Raw genomic sequence first — 13,587 nt, forward strand, 5'->3', positions numbered from 1 at the left:
GGGCTCCTTGGAGAAATCTCTGATTCCTGGGCTGGAGAAGGGAAGAACCAGATGAGTCAGGGGCGTCTTGTTGTGCCAGAAGATAAGAAAACGCTCTCCAAAAGTGATGGAATCATGTCAAAAGGAAACACAAATCAACTTGAAATGCCCATTGGTCAAATCTGGGGAAATTAGCACAGGTTTAGTGTTGGGTACGTAGAATATGTTTTCTGGGGGGAAATAAATTCTTCTAAAGAAAATGGAGTGTCACATGGCGCATTAAGTTATTGCTACTTAGCTGTTTCTGACAAAAACAAAAGACCTATTCTAACACCGCAACTCCAGATGCAGCCTGTAGGAACATCACTTACAGAAATAAAGGGAACACTGTAAAGGAACAGTGGTTATAAAGTGGGGAAATACCATATGTTCATATGTGGAAGCAAATGGGGACACCAATTAAATAATAAACAGTATTCAAAATATAAAATGAAGATACTAGATCTCCTTTCAGGTTACAGTGGACATATTTCTTTCTCTCTGGCTCTAGCAAAGAAAAAAACCACATTGTGGCATCTGAAGCCATTAATGAATGTTCAAGAATGCAATCAACTTTTCCCTCCCAACCCACATAGAGCTTAGAATATTATTATTCACTTTCAAAGATGAAGAATCTTAATAGCAAATATTAAGTGGGCTTCCCTACATTTTCTAAAGTTACCAGCCGACAAAACCGATAGGGCTGAAAATCTAAAAAAAAGTTTGGATATGTTTATACTGATACTTAAAAAAAAAATCTTTGTGTATTCTGTAGACTACGACTGAAGGATTGAAAAAATTTTTATCTTCTGGGTATTATACTTCAAATTTCCATATTCATCTACCAGGTGTATGGGGTAGCAGGGTTAAGTCTTCATATTAACCTCTAAACTTCTTATAAGCCTGATTAACTGAGAGATTTAAACCAATCCCCCTTTTCTATTCTTTTAAAACACAAAGAGTGCTTAAAAGAGCTACACTTAGAGTCTACTAGAATTACTACCTAGTGCATTTAAATAATGTGCATTTAAATGAATAATAGGTAATTTAGGTCACAATTAAAAAAAAGTTAAGTGTGATTAAATACATTTTCCCATAATCTTCAGTTATTATTCATGCTGATTTTCTCTCCTTCTTGAGTACAATGAGCTCATCCCAACTCTTTATTGGGTCATCCTGATTTTGTGGTACTTGTCACTGGCTCCTCATCTGGGAGTTAAAATACCTTATTCAAGTAAACAAAATTTTTTATAGCCTTTTTTCTTTCTGTAGAGACCTGCTTCCCCTTATTACCCCTCTATTAAGAGAAGCATAAATGCCTGGCCGGTGTGGCCCAGTGGTTGAGTGTTGCCCCATAAACCAGGAGGTCAAGGTTTAATTCTCGGTCAGAGCACATGCCCTTGTTTCGGGCTCCAGTCCCAGAAGGCAGCCGATCAGACTCTCATCACTGATGTTTCTCTCTCTCCTCTCTCTGAAATCAACAAAAACATTTTTATTTTTTTTTAAAAGAGACATAATTAATTTTCTCTTATAAACTGTCAGTACTAAGTCATAACTTACCTTTGAAGTTCCAGGCTTTCCCTCTGCTTGTTCACGTTCATATGTTCCAATGAAAATTATGCAACTGAGTAATATAATGGTCTGGGAAAAATGAAGGTAGTCTTTTAAATTTTCATTTAAAGTTATTTACTATGTATTTTAAATTTTTTCTCTAAGTGCCCTTTCCAATCAGATATTTCACAAATTGTTATAACTCTTTCTCCTTACTCAAGCCTAAAAATTTCTCAATAAATTAGAATATGCTTATAAACTATGAAAATCTCTTTATTTTTTTTTCAAGAAAAGGGGGAAGGTAAGATATTTTTAAAAAGCACACCCAGATTATTATGCAAATATCGTGAAAATACTTTTCAGACTGACAAGTGTTGATGTGACTTTCTCTCCCTTAGACCTATCTTCAGGGAATGTTCTAAAAGGCTGAGATGACACTCTCTGGTCACCCAGCAAAGTCCTATTTCAGTCCTGACCTCGGAGAGCCCCAGGTCTTCAGGTAGCACCAAAAGAGTTCAAAAGAATGTTTGAGATTGTATTTTTTTTTTTTTTCCTCTTTGCTTTTAAGGCCCCTTACCTTATGGACAACTTAGAAAAGTCAGGGTCTGATTCAGGTACTAAGAAGCAAGAGTCTAGATTCTTTAGTTCTGGCTTCGGCCTCAAGGGAGAGGACAAATGCAGCTGTTGAGGCTTCCACTGCTGGCCAGTTGAAGGAATGTTTGGTGAACAGATAGGATTTGGGGCAGAAGCCCAACCAGGAACAAATAATAGTATTTGCTGGGGCCATGCCCTTCCCACTTGACCCTTGAATAACGTGGCTTTAAACTGCACGGGCCCATTTATATGTGGATTTTTTACCAATATATGCAGTCGAAGCTTCCTATTCTCAGGTTTCCCATGTGCAGATTCAGCCAAGTATTTTTGGAACAGCATTTGATTTGTTGGAAATCTGTGGCTGGGAATCGGAGGTTGAGTATGTGAAAGTACTTTTTTGATCCATGGTTAATAGTCTTTGGACATGAAAGGCCGACTGTAGAGTCAAAAGTTAATAGGAATTGTGGACTGTGCGAAGGTCGGTGCCCCTAAACCTGGAGCTCCAGGTCAGCTGCGTTCCATCCTTTGGAAACGTAAGAGTGATCAACAGGTAAGTAGAGCAAATGCAACTCCAGCAGAGGCAAAGTGAAGCCAGCAGAATGGCACCCCCAAACCTGGGCGATGGTGGACAGTTTCCCATACTGAGTTTTCCATATTGAATTTTTATCAGTTGTTTTGAGAACAGCAACTGTCTTGATTAATAAAAAGCCTTTAGTGAGGGAAATGCTAAAGTGTGATCTTATTTCCTTAGATTTTATTCTTCCTGCAATGCCAGGAAGATAAGAAGTAACGTTATTCTGAGAGATCGTGTCATTCACAGAGAAATGAATAGATAACTATCATGGGAAGCTGATTCTGGGCTCATTAACAGAGAGAAACAAAAATAACCCCTCGTTACACAACACATGCCTTCTTTTTTCTATTGATAAAGAGTATGTCAGGGAATTTTAATTATATGTTGCTTAAGATGGTTAAGAAAATTTATAGAAAAATGAAACACTAGTGCCCATGAAAAAGCAAACATATTTGAATCCTATAAGTTTCAATTTCAATTCTTGCTAATATTTCTGTATATGTTTTGCACACTTATAATTTGTGGAACGTGTACTCTTATTTTGCTTCTGCAAGGTATGGAATATTTATGCTTCCATGTACTAACAACTCCACAGAGCATTTCTTAGAAACCCTTTATCCAGTGTCCCAGTTTGAATCACATCATAGCAATTACTAACATGAGAAATGATTTGTTTAAATACTATGTTAAGTTTCTTGCCTTTTAACTATGTGCTGTATGAAAGATACTTGATTGTTTTCATTTCGCCCCTGTACCCAATGCTTAGAATATGGCCTGGTGCATAATTAGAATTGTCAAATGTATAAATAAAATACGTATTTTTAAAAATGGTTTTCTTCTCAAACTCCAGCTTCTAGAGCACTGTAAACAATTGCGAAACATCATTTGGCCCTTCACCATTTTTCCTGACAATTTTTCTGCATTTTCCAAAGTGTTATTTTTCCTCTTTTTGACTTGACTGTTACGAACAGATTTTTTCCCTGTGATGATTAAAGTTGGTGCCGATCCTTTATGCTACCTTGGGATGCATAGTCTGAGCTGCGGGGACTGAGACAGGAGTAAAGCAGTATGGGATGGAGTCAAAGTAAACGGGTACATTTCCTATGCACCAAACATTGGTCTAAGCGCCAGGAATGCAGCAGCGAACAAAAGCGGTAAATGTGGGGGAAACACAAAGTTAGGGACCAAGACAATTTCCCTAAGACAGGACATGACAAATCAAAAAAGGGAACGCATGAGGATATACTCCTCAGAGATAATAACAGACAAAATACCACAGACAGAGACACGGAGATTCCACAGCGGGCCCAGGGGACTTCTTGAGGGCAACCTGCTACTGTGGTGGTTTCTTTGGAAAGTATGTGCAAAACCTTGCTGCCGTCGGAACGGCATTTGAACCCCACACCTGGTATTTTTCCAGGGTTGCTCCCTTCAGTCTGCCACCAGTGTGAGCTCTGGTCCTCTAGGGTCGGCGGGTCCCACAGCAGAGAGGAATCTACGGATGCACCATGTGTTCTCGGTCTTTCTCTTCAGAACCATGCATTTGGCATAAGTGCTGCAACCAGTCGGGACTCTAATATTGCGCAGGTGACAGATCTGTGTCGCATAGTCACAGTCGCGGGGGTGCTGAGCGTGCCGTGGTCCGGCTGAAAGGGATCAACGTAGAACAGGGCGTGGGTTCTTTGCAGAGCGAGAGGAACTGGGGGTGGAATGTAGTTGGCGATGGTTGTGCTAACTCCTGCTGGGTGGATGAGGCGAGGGAGCCAGGCCCACCCTCGGTGCTGGAGTGGATCCTGGGAGCTTGTCTTCAGGTGACGATGGCTTTTATTCCAGTTTTACCCGGTCAAAAGGATCAGGACAGGTTATTCAGCTCTTGACCAAGTGATTATGTACATTTATATGCCGTGTCTCCACATGGCCCAGTCTCTGCAGAGTTACATTAAAAGGAAGCACAAATGTCACTCTAGAAACTTTAAAATCTTATCTCTGCTTTTCATCTTCTCAACAAGCCCCACCCAGGCCTTTCGCTCTGTCCAGGACATAGGCAGTTTACCTTAAATGTTTTCTAGGTGTAATTTCCTCTTTCTACAATTATACATTCATGAAAGCCACACACACACGAAACAAAATAAGAGTGTCCCTGTTCCTTCACGCCACCTGCCCCTCTGCGTCTCTAACCCTCGCTGACGCTTTCCCACAGCAGGGCCAGCGCATCGCCCTGCCCAAGCGCCCCCAGCACGCCAGGCCGCGCCCTTGCCCACCAGGGCTACGGGGAGGGGGCCACAGCCAGCTGCTATGTGTAGGAATAATTGCCTGACCACGGGTAATGAAAAGTAAACGAAAGACTATATCTAGACAATTCTAATATATAATAAATTTCAAAATCTCCCCAACACGCAACAAAATAAGCTAACTAAATTACGGTAGGTCGCAAAATATTGCTCATTTCATTTCCACTGACAAATAAGACATAAATATTTACATGCGTTTTAGAAAAGGATCTGTACAAATATTAAAATGGTTGATGGGTGGCTGGTTGTACAATATACAACAAAAGAATTAATACTTAAAAATATATATATTTATCTTTATATATATATTTATATATATATTTTATATATATTTATCTTTTTATATATATTTTATATATATTTATCTTTTTATATATATTTTATATATATTTATCTTTAACAGGAATTTTAACATCTTAATTTTTTAACAAATTGTTGCGTGGAAAAGCTGGGTTCAGCTAACCTGCCTTACTCAAATTTAAGGGATTTTTTTCCACCATATACATTTTTTAATTGTATCACACAGGCAACCTAAGACTACTAGAAATCAAGACTAATCTAGAGGGAGAATCTTGCAGAATCTGATAGAAATGATTGAATATGGGAAAAGAGAGAGAACTTGGGCATGAGCATTTACTAGAGGGACATACTGAGAAACACATAAATGAATCTCCAGGAAACTTTTAATGTGTGCTGTAGATTGGGGGAGGAGGTAAGCAATTTCTGGGAGCATGAGTATCTGGTTCTGCTAATATAAGAATGTGTAAGTGGGGAGGTCTTGGTGGGATTATTTCCCCTTTGGGAAAATAGAATTTCCAAGTATCTTCTCTGGTACTTGTTAAATCTTGTAAAAGGAGGCATGCATAAGGATATTCACTCCAGGATGGTCTGAAGTATATACATAGATAGAGGTAAATATTATACATTTTCATCAACGAATGAACGGTCAGATAATATCTCCAACTATAGGAACTCCTCTGTGACAGTTGAATGATAAAGATCAAAATATAAACATGGAAACATCTTTAAGACCTATTATTCTGAGAAAATAATTTTGCAAAGATAATTATATGATTCCATTTATATTGAAACAACAAAAACTATATATTTCCTATGTCCTAATTTTTATCTATTTATGCATGTGTCTATATAAATGCATAAGAAAATATTTTAAAGGTTACAAAGCATACTGTTTTCATTTCTTCTAGGGAGAGAAGTGAGATTGGGTGGCAACTTTGGAGGATTTGCACAATTACCAAATACACTTCAGTATTGTTTGCACTTATGTAAAAATATATTTCTGCATTACTAAGCAGTTGTGGCAAGTATGAGAGACTTGAGTAACTCAAGTAAGGAACTTAAATAGAACATTTAATATTCTTTTAAATACCTAACATCTAATTGAGCCTGTAAACTGTTACTCTTCTGAGAGATACCCTCCTTCCTCCCTCTCCCCTCACCCCTGGAGGAAAGGAGAGGGAAAATGGGAAGATAACCATCACTGAAGATCTATAATGTGTTCAGGGGGCTCTTATTTGTACAAGAATTTGCTGAATATTACCATAGTCTTTCCACATTCTAGATAGGAATTGAAACATATTACAGTTTTCATTGTATAAAAGAATTCTTAAAAGTATTTTCTTTGTATGACTTTTCCCTAGAAAGTGTTGAGTGATGGCCATAACTGATGAATTAGGACATAATGGTTACTAGTTGGAGTTTTCTTTCAAATATGAATATAGTAAACACTTCAGGTTGCCGAATTCTTGTCTACATATGCGAGATAAATTAGGCAATTATTCAGTAAATCAGGGTGAAAACTTATTATAGAGCAAAGAGAGGGCTGAGGGTCGTTCCTAAGATTGGTGGCTTAAATTAGTTAAACTTACTATCTTCTTAATTTTCCTTGCGCAGAGATGACCAAACAAGTAGTTTGTGTAATGGGTCTGTGTCTTGCATATACAAGGCCTTCAGTAAATATTTGCTGCAAGAAATTGAACTTGATGTAAGGATGCTTTCAAAACATTTTGTATTCATCTAAAACTATCATTTTTTTCTACTCTATAATGTTTAGTTAATGCTCTGTTATATCTTATTTACTCTTTAAAAGGTAAAAATATGTTTTTCACATTAATTTTTAAACATTACTTTTTGAACCACAAGTCAGCTATTGTTGTGTTGGCTGTTGTCATTTTTTTAATTTGACAATCTAAGGGAAAAGTGATTAGGTATTGCATGTTTTAAAAATTCTTGTGGCACATTAGTTGAAAATACCTGATTTAGAGATTCTTGGTGTTTCTAATAAAATTTCTCAAATAGTTTTTCATGAAATTAGATAGGCAGATTTAAAAATAGATATGAAGAGCAAAGGGCCATAGGTGGCTAGTCACACTTGAGGAAGATTAGGTCAGGAAGACTTGCCCTGCCAAATACAATTTTTATTAAAAAGCCATAAGCCAAATACATGAATGCAATGAACAAAGAATCTAGAAACAGAGCCATAAAATTTAGAACTTCTGTTCTTCATAAAACAATAAAGAGAAAATAAGTAAAGATATCAGCCACACTTAATATTGATAACTAATAAAAGTTAGTGTCCAGAACATATAAAATTGAATATATAAAGAAATTAACAAGTAACTCAATATAAAAAAGTGTAAAAATGTAAATAGGCAGTTCACAAAAGAGGAATCATGAGTGGCTACTATATGTATGGAAAAAAAAAAAGTTAAACCTCAGCTAGAAATCCAAGAAATAAAGGTGAAATCACAATTAGTTGCTATTTGACACCCTACCTACTGGGAAATGTTTTAAATCTAAGACTATAGCTGTTCAAAAAATTAGGATTCTCATTAATCACTGATTCTTTGGAAAAATAATTTGGCTTTACCTGCTCAAGGTAAGCACACATATTACCTAAAAACATAGCAATGCCACTCCTTTGACTGTGATCTAAAGCAATGAGGGTCGCTGTGCACCAGGAGACACGTCCAATATGTTCATAGCTGCATTTGCATGAAAGCCAATACCTCGAAGCAATTCATTGTCTTCTGAGACCAGAATGAACAAATGAGTCAAATATTTAAACAAACATGAGTCTCAAAAAGTTAACATTGAACAACAAAAGAAAATCACATGAACACAAATGTACATATATCTGTGGTATGATTCCATCATTATAAAAGTAAAAATCAGACAAATCTAAATAACATGTTGTTTAAGAATACGAATATTTTTACATAACTATAAGTCAATTCAACATAATGGAATAGCAAAGGAATCGATAAATGTACAATGGTGGCTGGATGGGTACTTGTCTTATTCTTTAAATATTATATACATTTGGGGCATATACTTTGAAATAATATGAAAGGATGTGATAAAAAAATCAATGAAGCTATAATATCAGTTCCTTTTTGGGCAAGTTACAAAGAGGGCTGATAGATTTTTCTTTTCTCTGAATCTAAAAGTGCCCTCTCAGGTGTTAAATACAGGCTTATGCAGTTTTGTTTAAATTACTTAAACATTGTTTTCAACTAGGTTTCGTACTTCCCTGACTGCTGGCTGTTATACAAACAAACAGAAAACCTTCACAAATTTCTATTTTTGTTTTGTCATCTCAATGTTTATAAACCAGTTTATGCTCCTGAAACAGTGAGTTACTGTAGGATTGATGTTTGGTTTTCCCTTTTTTCTTATTAAAAATACTGCGATGCAATATCAAGTCATGAGAGACAGGTGAGAAGCGGATGGTGCTGAGTGGCTGGGCTCCTTGGGTGTGAGCAGATCTGGCATACGTGAGTGGAAGTGGCTCTTTACAGAGGACAGACGTGACGTGTGTTGCCTCCGGTTGCTCCTGGAAACATGCGAAAGACCAGCTCAGGAAGGCCCAAGTGGCAGGGAGCAGAATGGCAAGCAGACTGCCAGCCAGATGGGCACCGTTTGCTACAAAGTGAGCACTGACTCGGGGCACGACTCTGAACAGACCGTTTGACCGCCTTGTGTCTCAATTAACCCAGCACAAGGAGGGAGGAGAAAGCACAGTGAAGTTGAACAACAGACACTGTATCTAAATTGAGATTTCTGAGGGTAAATCCTTGGTCATGTTGAGAACTAATGGTTGGGTGAACCCTACGCTCCAAAGCCTGGCTCATGAGCAAGTTTATTTTTAAGGCATTATTTTTTCACTGGGCCACCTCTGACTAGAAATCATTGCCTAGGGACAATAGCAAGTCACACCTTGAACTACAAGTGAAATGTGCTAATCATATCTCTCCTGTCCCATAAAGAATTTCACAGCAGAAGGAGCTGATTCGGAGAGAGCATGAAAGGGAAAACACTTATGTTGTGGACTTACTAATTTTGACAGCTCTTTTAAAAGCAGGCAGGATACATTATTTCTGAGATGGCTTCAAGGAGCTATTTGTCGATTAAAGGATGCATGCAATCATCAAAAAGCGATTGGGCTAAAACTTGGGAGAGCCAAAGAAGGATGACACTAAAAAAGACAAACAGGTAACAATTCTCTCCTCGATTTCATTTGAGAAGCTCAAAATGAAATACCGTCTCTTGGATAATGGAAGAGAACAGTCTGACGCAGACAGAAAATGGTACTAAGTGCTCATTACTTGTAACTGTGCAATTTAAATACTCAAGTGCACCAATGGGAAGAAGATTAAATAGCAGGCTTCATTGCTATTTCTCCTAAAAGAAAACCGTCCCTACAGATTACCACATTTCGCTCAAGTCAACATGGGGATGAGTAGCAATTTTGCAGTTTGAGAAGACGACGGGCATGTGGGAAAACTGAAATGGGAACAGAACGACAGTCGGGCTTCCTTCCATTGTTAATTGGTGCTCTGGGAGTTCTCTGCAGCTTTGTCTTTCATGGTTGCTTAATAAATAAAAATACAGCACACGGCCTACGTGTCGGGGGTGTGATTCACAGGATGGTACCGTTCACCTAAGGGACCCTGCCTGGCTCGGTCAGGGCCACCTCTTCTAAGCATCTGGACCATGTCGGCGATTTTCCCAAAGGCCAAGGGCTTCAGCTACTTTGCCAATCGTTTGCATAGACCAGCTTAAATTATGCAGCCATCTGTATTCTTATGCATCTAGATGGAGTAAAATGAATTTATGGTCTCGAGAGCATTCATCCTTGATAACTCCTCCACGCTGATTTTTACTCTTTTCAAACAAGTTGGAGTCTAAACACTGTTCATTCGGAAGGCCCATCCATGCTCACTGGCTTTGCTGCCCAGCACTCTGCCGTCTCAGGATTGCCCACTCGGCCCCCCACGGCAGCTGGCGATACCGCAGGGAAAGCAGCTCCTGGGCGCAGATCTGCAGTCTGCCGTTTGCTTGCGTGTAGCATTGGGAAAATGACTTTATTTCCCTGTGCTTTAGTCCCTCACTTCTGAAAATTTCTAAGGAAAATAATATATTCTTTTAAGGGCACTGTGAGGAACAAATGAACTTGGCACATGGTTTGACTTGGCACATGGTAAGCATGTCATGTGTTACGTGTAATTATCAACATCACATCCTTATTGTTACTCTTTTCCACCCTAGTGGGATCAGTTTCCCCTGGCAGCCCTGACTCCCTCAGTTGTGGTGAGTGTCAGCTATGAGTGACATAGGGGACCAGGACTAAGAGCCACTGTGTTCCCCAGAGATGGGAGCTAATGCACAGGGGAGCTGCAAACTATGGAAACTCTCTAGACAGCATTCATATTATTGCAACCTTGGTTATGTCATATGAGTGCCAGGAGGTATTTAACTGAAACTAGAGTGGGAGAAAAGCATAGGGGAGCTGTTAGAAACAGATGACTCAAAAGTATGCTTAACCTCAAAGGGCGGCTGCAGGTAGGAGTCCCACGGATGTTTTAGAAACCTGGGGATTTGGGCAACAAGGGGTAGATGGCATCATATCACAGAGAGAAAGGACTTCTGACTTTGAGCGTAGTCAGGATTACATGAAGAAGGACAGTTAAGCCCTTAGATTCTTTTAGGCCATGAGGGGGGAAAAAATCACTCAATTAAAATATATGTTGCAAGTAAGTTTACAAAAATCCTGAGGATGTCTGTTCATTTGTTGGCATCAGCTAATGAAATGGCTGAAGCAAAACAACTGGATTTTTTTCAGGCAGCTTTAAGGAAGATGGCTTATTTGATTGCCGGCAATTAAATTTATTGATAGAAGATATTGCCAGGCCTGAGACATACAAGTTATGACTATATAATTCTTCAAAAGGATTTGAGGTGGATCTTGAATAAGAACAGGAATTTTAAGTTAAAAAAAATATCAATGTTCAACAATTATTTAGGGACACTTTTGGTTCTATCTCTTGTCTTGTCATTGCTGTCATCATCTTCCCAGGGTATATATTTTTGAATAAGTCACAGTCCCAAAACAGAAAAGAAACTACAGGAGAAGCAGGCCTTTCCTTCCACTTTAGTGGAGTTAAAAATTGTTCACATGATGTAACATGAAAGAAAATCCAGTCCCCAATATTTCACCTGCCCATCCACTCCTAGGCATCCAGATAGAATTTTATTTGATAGCATTAGAGCTTGACCTTCTAGATTTAAGCAGCTTCTTTCAAAATGCAATTCACTAGGTGGGCAATGGACGTTGTCAAATTATTCAGGAGCAAACACTGCTTGAGTATTGGTTTAAGAGAGCACTTTCCTTCAACAGGCAGGGCTAGAGAAGCATTGAGCATGAGAAGCCAACGACGCGGGGGTCAAAGATAAAGAGCAATGGTGTTTTAAGCATGAGCCCTGAATTAAGTTAAGACATATGCTTAGTGTCTGACTTTGATGTTTTCTACCTGTCTACATGCTTTTGGGCAACTTAATTGACTAAGCTAAGCCTCTTAATTTTCCATGTGAAAAATGGGGATTTAGTTTTTTACTGTGAGCATTATGAAATAAATAATTAGCAATTATTATTAAATGATGAATGAATATATCTTCTGATCACATGGCTGACTTTGCATGAGTGTAGACTGAATAGACTGACGGAATGTAGGGCATGGATATAAATAAATTGCTATTGTGAAGATAGAGAAAAGGGCATATAAATTCTAATTTCACAGCAGTAGTCAAATATTTACCATCACAGGAAGCATAAGCAGTCTGCACACAGACCTGAAGTGTCTAGACCTGCTTTGCACTGCCCAGTGGCCTTGATTGGTGACATCTTGGTGCTGGGTACCGAGTGCTCAGCTGCCTCCGGCTTTGTTGAATTTTTACAAGATGCAGAGGCCATGCATGCCTCCATTAGTGTCTGACTATGTTTGTTTTTCTCCTAAGAGCTGATCATTTGGTGTTTGACAAAAATCAATTTGATTTTTGTTTTTCTTTAATGTATTAGTTTCTGCTAAAGCCATAAATAAGCACATTGTCAGGCTACTCATCATATACAACGAAGTAAAGAGAAAATTATAGAAAGAGATTAAAGGTCTATTTTGTTTTCTTCTAGTTCTTTCTTCCCTTTCCCTAGTCTTCTTCTGTCTTTCTTTCCCCCCTTTTGGTAGACAAATAATTTATCATCAGTTTACTTCTGAATACCTTAAACACTTTAAATGAAAAAAGCATATTCTCTGAGTCACAATAACTGGATAACCAAATGTCTTTTTTAATATTTCCCATTAGCCATAGCTTTGGATTATACTGGAAAATTCTATCTTGTTGAATTAAATATCACACTTCAATATCAACACCACTGGAAGCTCTGAACTTGAATTGGTGTAATTTTAGCCTTTAAGGAAAGTGGTTGGTGTGGAGTTTCCATCCAGCCGGTACACGCTTAGACTTTAAGAAACCTTCTTTGAAGAGTGTCTGATTACTGTCAGGGGTGAGGTCTGTCCTTTTGTCCTGACAAAGCTCACTTTTCCATTCTTTCTGCCAACATTTTTTGCCTTTGTGGGATCTTCCAAACTATTTCTCGGAAGTAAAAGGAAAGGTCTTAGGCAATTTCAGTTTAAAAATGACATGTAACGGGTAGAATGAGGTAAGGGTGGATTCTACCAGGGAGCAAGTTAGGTCAGATCTACACAGCCATGGGTGAGTGTGGCTAAAACCAAAACATTTGGGCTTTTTACTTTGCTCTTACTTTTTAAGGCAGCCTGGGAAAAAAATCAGAATCGATCTTCCTATTGCCAGAGGAAAATTTATTCTAGAATTTATTTTAATAGACTCACAGATCCTCAGAGACTTTAGGAAATACAATGGATGTTTAGTTTGTAAATTTTAAACTACCTTAGTTTCTTTTTTATATGCCGAATGGAAGTAACCCTTTTAGAGGGCCACTCTAACCTTCCTTTATACTTCTTGCTCTTCAATGTCTCATCTCAGGATGTCCTTCTGCAATCTTTCTACAATCCATCTCTCCCTACCCAATGACTGAGTTGGCTGATAAGTAGGGCAAGGTGGGAAAAGTGATTTGGTTGTGGACGGTTTGATTGCTTCTTTCCTACCCCCCCCCCCCCCCCCCCCCAGTTCTGTGTAGCTATCTGAAAGGCAACAGAAAGGCTAAGTGGCCAGAATAAAGAA

This window comes from Miniopterus schreibersii (assembly GCF_964146895.1).
Source record: "Miniopterus schreibersii genome assembly, chromosome: 2".
NCBI lineage: Eukaryota > Metazoa > Chordata > Mammalia > Chiroptera > Miniopteridae > Miniopterus > Miniopterus schreibersii.